Here is a 12,146-nt window from a genome sequence, read left to right on the forward strand (position 1 = left end):
GTTTGTGTGTGTGTGTATGTTACCTGTATGTAAGTCTGAATGAATGAATTGAACATCGATATTTCATTTTGGAAACAAGAAAATGGAAAATATTCTCCAGAGAGAGAGAGAAAGTATGAAAAGAAATGAGGATGAAATGAGAAAGAATGGACAGACCAACCAAAATGAAAGTAAAACGAAAATCTGTTATTCAAGAATTTTTTCTTCTTTTCGGCCATTTTCTTAGCGGTTTACCTTTAGTTTAGTTTAGTTTCCTATCTATTTTTTCAAGCAACCAAACAAAAAAAATAGCCAATGTGGTATTAGTGTCTTCAATATCAAATAGGAAATATATACATTCTTCGGCCATCTTCTTCTTATTATTATTATCTTCATCCAGAATTTTGGCTTTTTCTTCGTTTATTCTTTCTTTTCATTCGTTTGTTTTCAGTTTCAGTTGATCCGATTATTTATTTATTTTATTTTTTCGTTTCTTGTTTCATTTTCTTTCGTTTCTTTGTTTTTTCGGATATCTTTTCATTTTCACAATGGCAACCAAAAAAGAAAAAACGTAATGAAAACAACTATTTTCATCCATCAATGATGGTGGTGGTAGTATTAGAGATTATCATTTTAGTGTATATGTGTGTGTAAATAGGAAACAAAAAGAAATTGAAAGCAAGAAAAGAATAAGAAGAAGAAGAAGGGAAAAAACACCAAACCATATCATGATATGTTTGTGTAACAAGATCCAAAATACCTATCAAAATGTTGATGATGAGAATGATTCTCAATATCAGGGAGGAAGAGAGGGGAGAGAGAGAGAGAGAGATTATTAGCTATTGTTTTTTTTTCGATTCATTCGATTCGGGTGCGATTCAGATAAAGTTTTTTGTTTTTTGTTTTTTGTTTTGATGAAAACATGATTGGAAAAAAAGGAATCTTTTCATTTTTTTTCTTTTCATTCTAGGTTTCAATTAAGAAGTTTTTTCTTTTCGTTTTTTTTTCTTGGTTATCCATTTCCACACATCAACATCATTTTTTATATAATATCTTTTCCGGAAACTTTCTTTCAATCTTCATATAATAATAATAATAAACATTTGACATCAGATTCAGCTGTCATTTTGGAAATGAAAAACAAAAATCTGAGTTAAGGAAAAACAAAACAAAACAACCGACTATGGATGGACATATATTTTTTTCAACTTTGAAAGTTTTTTTTTCTATAGAAAAACCATCAAACTGAATGATATCAAAATCAAATTATCCGATCATGAAAATCATTTGTTGTTTGGACATCAGAAAAATTTAACTTTGATAAAAAAAAAAATTTGTAAAACGTAAATTGAATTTTATCATTATTTTTTTTTCTGTTGAATGTCATCATGTCACATCGATAAAAATGGATTTTCTGCTGCTGCTGCTGCTACAGCTGATTGAATCGATAACGAAAAATTAATTATTAGAAAAAAAACAAAAACCGATCAAATCGAAAGTAGAAAAAAAATTCTGATTCTCACCATGTCAATAGACGATGGACCAGGAAAAAAATTGGATTTTTTTCCCTTTGGATTCAGATATAAGCTGACATGGCCAACACAGAAATCACAGCCTAACTGTAACAACAACAACAAACGATTTCAAAAGCCAAAGCAAAAAAGCAAACATTGTAAATTGCCGAAAAACATAGCAAAGCAAAGAGAAATCTCATCCTATGAAAATACTGACATGAATCATAATTCAGAGAATATGATGTGTTTTTGTGCTTTTGGAGCCTAGAATGGTGATAATGATAGTCATTTTCTCTTTTTTTTTCTTCAAAATGATGGTAGTTGTATAACAGCAACTACGCTAACGCATTGGCGCTATTTAATCGTCAAATTCACCAAAAACGAGAAAAAAAGATACAAAATGACAGAACGCGCAACATCCCCAAAATACGATTCCCGAATTGTTACGAATTATGAATGATGATTATGATAAATATTATTTGCTTGCTTGCTGCTTGTTATTTATTTATTTATTTATTTTCTTGTTTCGAGCCAAACAGAAAAAAGATAAATTTCATTTTCATTGAAAATTTGTCTTTTCTTGAAAAATTTTTTTTTTTTTTGTTAAAATGAATGATTGAATTCAATGTTTGTGTCTGTGTGTCCAATATTTCTCGCTTTCTTTTTGATATGATGGATCATTTCAGTCGAATAAATTCAAATGAAATTGAATAGAGAGAGAGAGAGAGAGAGAGAGAGAGAGAGAGAAAAGTGACCAATTTCCTTGGATTTTTTTTGCTTTATCAATGTGAAAATATGAAATAAAAATTCTGTGAATTCTATGGGAAAATCAAACTTTTTTTTCTTCTTCTTTTTGATTCAAATTTCAAATCAAATTTGATCAAAAAACTAAAGAATAAATTCTTGTTTGGATTCTGTTTTTCAAGGGGGTGGTGGTGGTGGTTATTATGGTGCATTTCAGAAACAAACAAACAAAAAAATATTGTATTTCAAAATTTCCAGATTCTCAATGTGTGTGTGTGTGTGTGTAAATAATTGTTTCGTCAATATTTTGAAACAAATTTTCGATTTTTCAGTTGAAAATTTATTCAAATTTCAAATTTTCTCATTTTTTCATTGGTTGTTTGTTTTTGTTTGTTTTTCTTGGTTTGTCTAATTTTGGGTTTCGATTTTCGAAAATCGATCAATTCATTGACCAACCAGGATTATTTTTTTTTTCGAAAATCGAATGTGCCATTCGGATTACCATGGATAAAAAATGATTGAGAAATTTATCTTGAATGTTTTGCTGAATTCAGCAATAAAAATTCAGGAGAAACAAAAATATCGATTTTCTTTCGTTCGCTCGCTGTAAACAAAACAGAAAAATCCAATTGGTCACATCAATTTTCGCATGTTAATATGAATATTCTTTGGACCAGATGTTTGTAAAATGTTGTGTTTATTTGGCAAAACAAAACTCTTTTTTCTGCATCTTTTCTTTTTTTTCGCGACAAAACAGGAGTGTGCACCTATCAAATCAAACCAATGTTCAAAGGAAAAAATCAAAACGAAAATAAGTTATTTTTGTTTTGATTTGAATTGAATCTAATATGGAAGGAAACTATCATATCATCATCATCATCATTGTAGCCAGAAAAATATAATGGTCTTTTTCTGTTTCTTCGATTTTTTCGTTTTTCCCTTGACTCATTATGGTTATAAAGAAGAGAAAACTTCAGGAAAAACGACGAAGGACCAGAAACACCCATTCTTAAATTCGGAAAGTTTTTTTCCATCATCATCATCATCGTCGTCAGATACACCCACTGTAGTTCAACCAACCAGCCAACCGATCATCATCATCATCATGACCGAATCAACCGAACCGAGTCAAGCTGAACCAAAAGATTTTCTCTCTTGGAAAAAGAAAAGAAGAATAAAAAAAAGTAACAGAAACGAAAAAAAAACAATTTGAATATTCATCATTCTGTCGAGTCAAACACAAGTCTACAATATGCAGGAGGGAAACAAAAATGAATGAATGAATGAATGGATGGATGTGGATAGATGAAAAACTCGGATTTTTTTTTATTTCTTGTGTTTGAATGTTTGAAACATTTGAAACATCAGTAACATCGTTTCGACTATATCGACTTTGTTGTGTTTTATACAACAACAACAACATAACGAAAAGTTATCCAGAAAAAAATACAGTATAGTAAATATAGTTAATGACTGATTTTTTTTCAAAAAAAAAAAAAAAATTCTGGTTTTGATTCCGTCTCTCTCTCTCTCTCTCTCTCTCTCTCTCTCTTGTTGTTGTTGTTATTATTACATAGACTCTCTCTGTGTTCCTATGTTAATCTCTCTCTCTCTCTCTCTCTCTCTCTCTCTCTCTCTCTCTCTCTCTCTCTCTCTCTCTCTCTCTCTCTCTCTCTCTCTCTCTCTCTCTCTCTCTTTGTCTGTGTGTTATGTAATCAGAATATATAACATACATACATAGAATCTCTATTGTACTAATGATCTTATGCATCCTGCTTATGATGATGATGATGATGATGGAGATTTTTTTTATTATTATTCTTTTTTTTTCGAGGCCAATATTGAATCATAATGCTATCATCATCATCATCATCATCATCATCAAGAATATTCTTTCCTTTCCTGTATTTATTCTTTATTCTTTTTCAGTTAAACCCAAAAACACAATACACAAATTCAAACCGTCATTGGATCCATGTCGGTGGTCTTTATTATTATTATTATTATTATTATTGGTGAATCTTTTTCTTTTCCTCATCAATAGCCCATATTGATGATGCAAAAAAAAGGATGAATGAATGAATGAATGGATGGCCGCCAAATTATGATAGTCATATTAAGTAAGTAAGTGAGTAGTAGTAGTGATGCAGTGAGGAAATGTGTGAACGAAAAAAAAACAAAAGAACAAAAATGATTATAGTGGGAGAGAGAGAGAACGAAGAAAATATTACCAACTTCCGATTTTTCTGGTTGGTGGTACCAAAATTTTGTTTTTTTCTTCAGGCCAGAAAAATGTTTTTTTTTTTTTGGATTGTTTATTTTATTTGATTCCGAATTTGTTGATCTTCATGATGATCATTCCGGAAATTATTCATTTATTATTATTATTTGACCAACATCAACTAACCAAACCAAACTAAACCATAATCATCATTATTATTAATTTTTTTTTAATAGGAATCAATTTACTATTTTTTGATTACAATCTCGAAAATAAAAATAAATAAATTCCGATACACATGCTGCCATCTAGTGGATTAAATTTTTCCAACAATATTATCATTGATGACGATTGTCGAATTTGCCAATAATATTTTCATTGTTTGTTTTCGTTTTGTTTTGGTGATTTATTATCATTATTTTCATCATTAGAATGTTACATCTTTGGGTAGAAATAGAACAGAGAACAGTTATATTTTTTTCTGGAACCAAAGAAAAAAAAATCATCGAAAATATGAAATAACAGAAACGAAAACGAAAAAACGGATAACCCAAAAGATGAAAAAAGAAGAAGAAAAATGAATTGCCTGTCATTGCCACCTGTTTCCACAAAAAACAAAAACAAAACAAAAATCAAATATTATCTTATCTTATGGCTTGATTCTTCATCTTCATCTTTTTTCCAATAATTTTTTTATTCGCTTGACTTGGATTTTTTTGGCTTCTTCTTTGTTGTAACTTCTTCGTTGATCATTGAATGAATGAACGGGAGCCATTTGAAAGAAGGGGTTGGGCGTCATTGTTTTATTGTTGGCCTTTTGCTTGTAAAAAACTAACTGATCATCCGTTTAACTGAATTAATTTTCATAGAATGTTTTCGGGAAACATTTTTTTCTTTGTTTCTCTGAATGGGCATCCCGAACGCACACAGAGAAAGAAACAATGTTGTTTCATTTGAAACAAATTTCTGTTTCTTGTGATTTTGGCCAAAAACAAAAAACGAAAAGAAGATTTTTAATAAGGATGCTGATGATTTAACATTATCATCATCATCATAAAATTCGACAAATTTCTTTCTTTCTTCATTCGCATTTCCTTCGCATTTAGACAAATGAAATGATCAAATGAAGAAGAAAGGGTTTTTTTCTATGTAATCATCATAGTCACCACTTGGTTATTATTATAATTATGTTATCAATTTCATTATGTTATTTTCCAGAAAAAATTACCAGACTGATGATGATGATAGTATTTCTTTTTCTTCTTTTTCTTTGTAGTTTTCTCTTGGGTCTTTCTTTCTTTCGTTCTTCCAGTAAGTTTCCAGTAAGTTATTCAGTTATTTTGCAAATGAATATCCAAATGAAAATATTGCTAGTTTGTCGTCTTCGTTTGCATATAATTTCATGGAAAAAACCCTACCATAGTTATTTCTAATTAACTAATACGATTTTCAGATCCAAATTTTTCATTGACAAAATGATTAAGACGAAAGACAAAAAAAAAGAGAGAATTTTTCCCGGAAAAACATGTTCTGGAGGCGAAATTCTTGATGATTGTCTTTTTCCCGAAACATTTCTCAATTCACATAAGTTATTATTATCCCTTATTGAATTGAAAATGCAAAACGCAAAACGAACGATGAATGAATGAAATCAAGAATTCATCCATATACTTGAGAAATGTTAAGAACAATCACTTAATTTGGAAATATTGGACAATTTACGAGAAAAATTCTTCATTTTCTTCGACAAACACATATTTGCACATTGATTGAAATCGATTCAAGTAGATCATTGTTTTTCTTATTTGAAAATAGAAGAAAACAAATGAAGAATTCATGATAAGATTTCTCTCTTCTCGATCCAATTTCGTTTATTTGTTCCTATAAGTAACTGGCCAATTGAAATCCAATTCTTCTTTTGCTCACTTTTAAGCGGCATAATAAGTGTGTTTTGTGTTGAAATAAGTAAGATTTGATCGAAACTAGATTAATTTCATCGAATAGACAAAGTGAAAGAAGAAAGTGAGAAAGATTGATTCATTTTTACTTAAGCCAGAAAAGAAATCTCAAGTCTCTATCTCTTAAACATACTTCACAGAAAAACAAGAGAGAAAATAACATTCAAGTGTTTTTTTTTGGCTGGGTGTGAATCAATGATGATGATGATTGTTATAAGTAAATTGGATCATTTCATTCGATGATGGTAGTATCGATAGTATCGATAGCATCGATTGTCTTCATTGACAATAATGTTGTCCATTCGTTATGTCGACAAAATGACTGAATTTATTTCGCAAGACAAGATATTCTGGTCGATCGACTAAAACAAATTTTCAAATTGTTAAAGATTTGTTGATAAAAAAACATCCGAAAATCTTTATCCATGATGATGATGATAATTCGATTAACGAATATTCTTTTCTTCTTTTTTTCCGAATAAGATTCTGAAACTTGATTTGATTTTGGCTTCTTTTTTTTCGCATCGATTTCTTTCTCTAATATGCAAATCATATTATATATCCCGGTACTCCAATGATAATAATGTTGCTGAAGATGTGAATCCTTCTCTCTCTCTCTCTCTCTCTCTCTCTCTCTCTCTCTCTCTCTCTCTCTCTCTCTCTCTCTCTCTCTCTCTCTCTCTCTCTCTCTCTCTCTCTCTCTCTCTCTCTCTCTCTCTCTCTCTCTCTCTCTCTCTCTCTCTCTCTCTCTCTCTCTCTGAAAAAAACGAAATTATAATATTAATTAGCTTTGCCATTCACTTTTCTTTGTGTGTGTGTGTGTCACAAGAATTAGGCAAAAAAAAAAGTTTTCAACCATTTTTTTTGCACAGCACAATGATGATGATGAGAAATTTTCTGGAAAATTTTTTGACAAGACCAAAAAAAAAAAAATTTGTGCAAGTTTTTCATTTTGCACGCTTGATCACCATTCATTCAGCCAAACCAAAACCAAACCAATCGTTTTCCATTTACATATTTTTGTTGTTGTTGTTGTTTTGAATTCTGTCAGAATAGACAAAAAAAACATATTTGCTAATTTCAACCCGTTCTCGCATCGAAGGGGTAATAATTTATTCAAAACTTGAAAACAAAAAAATTCCTGAAAATGAGATGTGCAGCAGCAGCTTTTTCATAATGAAAATAAAGAATCTTTGTCGAGAATCTTTTTTTTTCTGACATAAAGCGGCATTTGCAAATGAAAAAATGAAATGAAAATGATATGATGGTTGATGGTTGATGGCTGATGATGGTTGATGATGATGGAAATTCAATCAAAATTAGATTAATTCATTCATCATCGTCATCATCAGATTCTTTGCCTTCTTCGTTGAGTGAACGAAGAAAGAAAACGAAAAAAATTTTAAAATTATTAAAATTTTTCAGAAGAAAGAAAAAAGTGAAAATTGAATAAATTTTCCTTGGAAATTTCCCTTGAAAATTTTCATCAGATGTGATGCTTTAGGATTAATTCAATTAGATTCATTTTCTCCCTGAAAAGAAAGAAGCAAAATACAACAACAACATAAGAAAAAACCTCGAATGTTGTTGTTATGATTTTTTTTTCTGAATTTTTGAATCATAAATATCGTTTTTTCTCTTGCGTTATTCGGTTGATATTCAAGTTTTGGTGATGGTTGACCATCAAATCTTTTTCTTTTGAATTTTGGGGAAATCACGAAATGAATGTTATCTACATCAGAATCTGGAATCTGGAATTTATTTTTATTTTTTCTTCTGGAATCTTTGTTTGGAACAAGGTTTGTTTTCGTTGGTTTGTTCGTTTGTTTTCATTTGTTTGATTTCGAAGCAAACAAAAAAAAAATTCTCAAGATTCATCTGGTCTTCACATATATGTTTAAACATTCGAACATTTGATTTGAAACATTTTTTGTTTTGTCCAACACACACACATAGTGTGGATGACAACTATTTTTGGCCGAGGGAAAAAAACGAAGAATTCAGGCAATTTTTAACAATACAATTTCGGTTTTCTCAATCTCGGTTTTGGTTTTCTTGGTTTCGGTTTCAATATGAATTCATATAGTGTCCAATGATGATGACATATGAAACCCCGTAGAAAAATATGTGAAATGTTTCCCCCCCCAAAAAAAAATCAGAATGAAAGAGAAATGAATTTTCTGCGTGTTTGGTGATGCTTGTTTTTTTTTGTAAACTGAACCCACTTTCTCTCTCTCTCACCAGTTTTTCCCCTTTCCCACCCGATTTATCGTTTACTTTTTTCAGTTGAATTTCTCTCTCTCTCTCCCGGATTCTCTCATTTCATATTCTCATCATCATCATCGCCAACAACAACCAGAACGATTTGTTCCAATAAAATGAAATGAAATGTAAAGAAATCATCATCATCATCATCAGGAATCGAAATCGGAATCCAAAAGAATAAAACAGAACCAAAAACCAAAAACAGAATATTCGAATGAATATATATTGGGAAATATCATTTATATGTAAAAGTTTTTTTTCTTTTTTTTTCTCCCAGAATATATAAAACTTGCATGCATGCAATGTTTGTTTGTTCGTTTTGGCTGGTGTGTGTGTTTGGAATGATTGAATCACATTATCACATCCGAATCATCATCACAATCACATCGTGAATTGTATCGAACGAGGAGGGAGAGAGAGAGAGAGAGAGAGAGAGAGAAAGCCAATTGATCATCATTATCATCATCATCATCGTAGTCGTCGTTGATGATGATAGTTATATATTTTTTTTCATTTTCGAATGAAAATTGTGCCAAAAATGAAATGAATCGAATCGAATAACAACAACAACAACAACAAAAATTCATTCGACACGTCTTTGTTGTCATCATCATCATCAAATGCAATGAAAGAAAATTCCTCTGTTGTTGTTGTTGTTGTTGTTGTTGGTGACAATCATCAACAACAACAACACAGACAGACAGACAGACAGACAGATACACAAAGAATTATCATTGGAATAATCATCATATTTAGTGAATACATAACATGTTCCGGATAACAAACAACAACAAAAATGAAAATAGCAACAAACACGAACTGCGAATTTTCAATTCCATAATGATGATGATGATTTCAACGTGTTTTGTCATTCTTTTCTTCTTTTTTTGCTTTTGGTTTTTGGTTTTGGTTTCAAGTGACAAATATTTCCTTCTCTGATGATGATGATGATGATAATGATACAAATGAATAGAGAAAATCTCTATCTTTTTTTCGGTTATTATTGTGATTAATGTTGCCCGAAAGAATCTATGTGAAAAACATGTACATATTTTTTGGATAATAACAAAAAGCCGGCAAAACTGATTTGATTTTCAGTATGAAAAATAAAGATGAAATTCGAGTCGTCGTCGTCATCATCATTTCCAGAAAAGAATCTGAACAAAAACAACCGAAAAATGGATGAAAAATGGATGAAAAAAATATCTGAATTGATCGTATGCGATCAAAGTGAAAAAAATGATTCAGAATCACGAACCAACCAAACAAAATAATAGAATAAAATAGAAACGCAAATTATCTTTGTAATGGTTTCCTTCTCATCATCATCAACAACAATAATCATCAAGAAAGAATATTCTTGCAATATGCAAGATGTACATTTCTTACCCATCCCCCCTCTTTTTTTTTCTTGATTGACAATGGATGTTTGTTCGTTCGTTCGGTTGGTTGGTTGAATGGATGAATGGATATAGTGTGTGTGTAAATAGTCTCCAACAAAAAAAAAGCATGTCGATCACAGATTCGTGATGTAAAAAATGAAAAAAAATTTTCATTTTTTTCCATTTTTTCATTGTCATTTTACAGCAAAAAAAAATATTGGTGTTTTTCATCATCATCACGATGATGATGATAATGGTTGATGACAAATCATACCCATTATTTGGCGAAACTTCTGATGACTGACTGACTTTAGAAGAAGAGAAAAATCTTTTATTCTTTTCTCTTTCTGTGAATCAAATAATCAGAATGATTTTCTCTTTCATTCCAAATAATGGATTTTTTTTTTTGGCAAAATTTTGCATGTTTTTCTTGGGGGGAAGGGGAACGAAAATACCAAGAATAGAATTCAGGAATAGAATCCAAGAATATTGTTCATTGAACATTATGGTTTGTTTGTTGTTGTTGTTGTTCAAACTAAAACAACAACAACAACAACAAATTCCGGGCGAAAAAAGAGAAAACAAAAATTATACCAATCAAAAATTTCGACCAAAAGTCAACCCGATTCTATTCGCAAACACACAAATACCGACCGACCAAAAGAGATAAGCCTTATCAGATCTCAATTTCTGATGAAAATTTTTTTTATTCAAGTTTATCGATTTTTTTTCGGGACAATCATGATTGGATTGAATATAACAACAACAACAACAACAAAGCAACAACAACAACAAAAACGAAAACAACAAAGCAACAACAACAAAGCAACAACAACAACAACGAAAGATTTATTATCCGTATTTGACGTTATAATTGAACATTTTTTGAATGACCTATTGGAACATAATAAACAAACCGAATAGCCAAAACAAAACAAAAAACAAAACAAACAAACAATAAATATTGAAGTGAAAATGAATGAATGAAAATCCTAGCAAAATCTTTTTTCTTGGAACATGTTGGAGAAGAAGAACTGAACAGAACATACACAGAGAGCAAAACTAAATCGAGATACAATTTATTTATATTGTCAAAAGTCTTTTGAAAGAAAAGATTTTCTTCCTTCCAGAAACAGAAACAAAAAAAATCATTCGAATAATAATAATAATCTTTGAGTTTAATCTTGTTTAATGTCGGCATCTTTGTTTTTTTTATTTGCTTTTTTCTTTGGGGAAAGAAGAAGATGACGCCGTGTTAATGGTGGGTAACATTGTTGTTAGTTTTGTTTTTTTCTGTGAAATTCTGGACCCCAAAAAACGATGATGATAATCATTGGTGAATTCTTTGAAAAAAAAGAATCCAATTACCTGGTGAAACGCTAGCTACCTGGTAAGATTTACATTCTTGATTTTTTTTTGTTTTTTAAGGGGGGAGGTGGACCACTGGATATATGCACTTTATGTGGAGGTGGGGGAAATGTTTGAACAAAAAAAATAAAGATAAACTTTAATAGGATTTTACAATAGGATTTTCCATTCTTTTCCTTTCTTTCTTTACTTTTTTGGGTGAAAAAAAGATAAAATTTACTATTCATTTATATATCGATGTTGAATAAAACTAACTGCATAAAACTAACTTTTTGATGATGGTTTTTTTCTTTTTATAAATGTATTTCGTTTCGTTTCTTTTCGTATATCTTTATGCAATCGAAATTGAGTTTTCAACAACAACAACAAAAATAAATAGAAAAATTTATGTCTTTTTTTTTCTACCCAACCTGAGAATCCAGAATTTTTTTTTATTTTTTGACACTTTTTACTGTTTTGAAAGGGAGAGAGAGAGAGAGAGAGAGAGAGAGAGAGAGAGAGAGAGAGAGAGAGAGAGAGAGAGAGAGAGAGAGAGAGAGAGAGAGAGAGAGAGAGAGAGAGAGAGAGAGATTGAATAATCATAAAAATCCATTTCAGAAGATTTTTTTTTTATTTCCTTTTTTTTTCTCCCAAAGTTTCACGACGACGACGACAAAATCAACAACCAATTTTCGATCCTAAAATGATAATGTCTATCGACGACATTCATAAATTG

Source organism: Dermatophagoides pteronyssinus, unplaced genomic scaffold, assembly GCF_027571235.1.
Source record: "Dermatophagoides pteronyssinus isolate colony J.1.1.1.1 unplaced genomic scaffold, Derpt_VIB-CSIC_2022.12 sq0031, whole genome shotgun sequence".
Lineage (NCBI taxonomy): Eukaryota > Metazoa > Arthropoda > Arachnida > Sarcoptiformes > Pyroglyphidae > Dermatophagoides > Dermatophagoides pteronyssinus.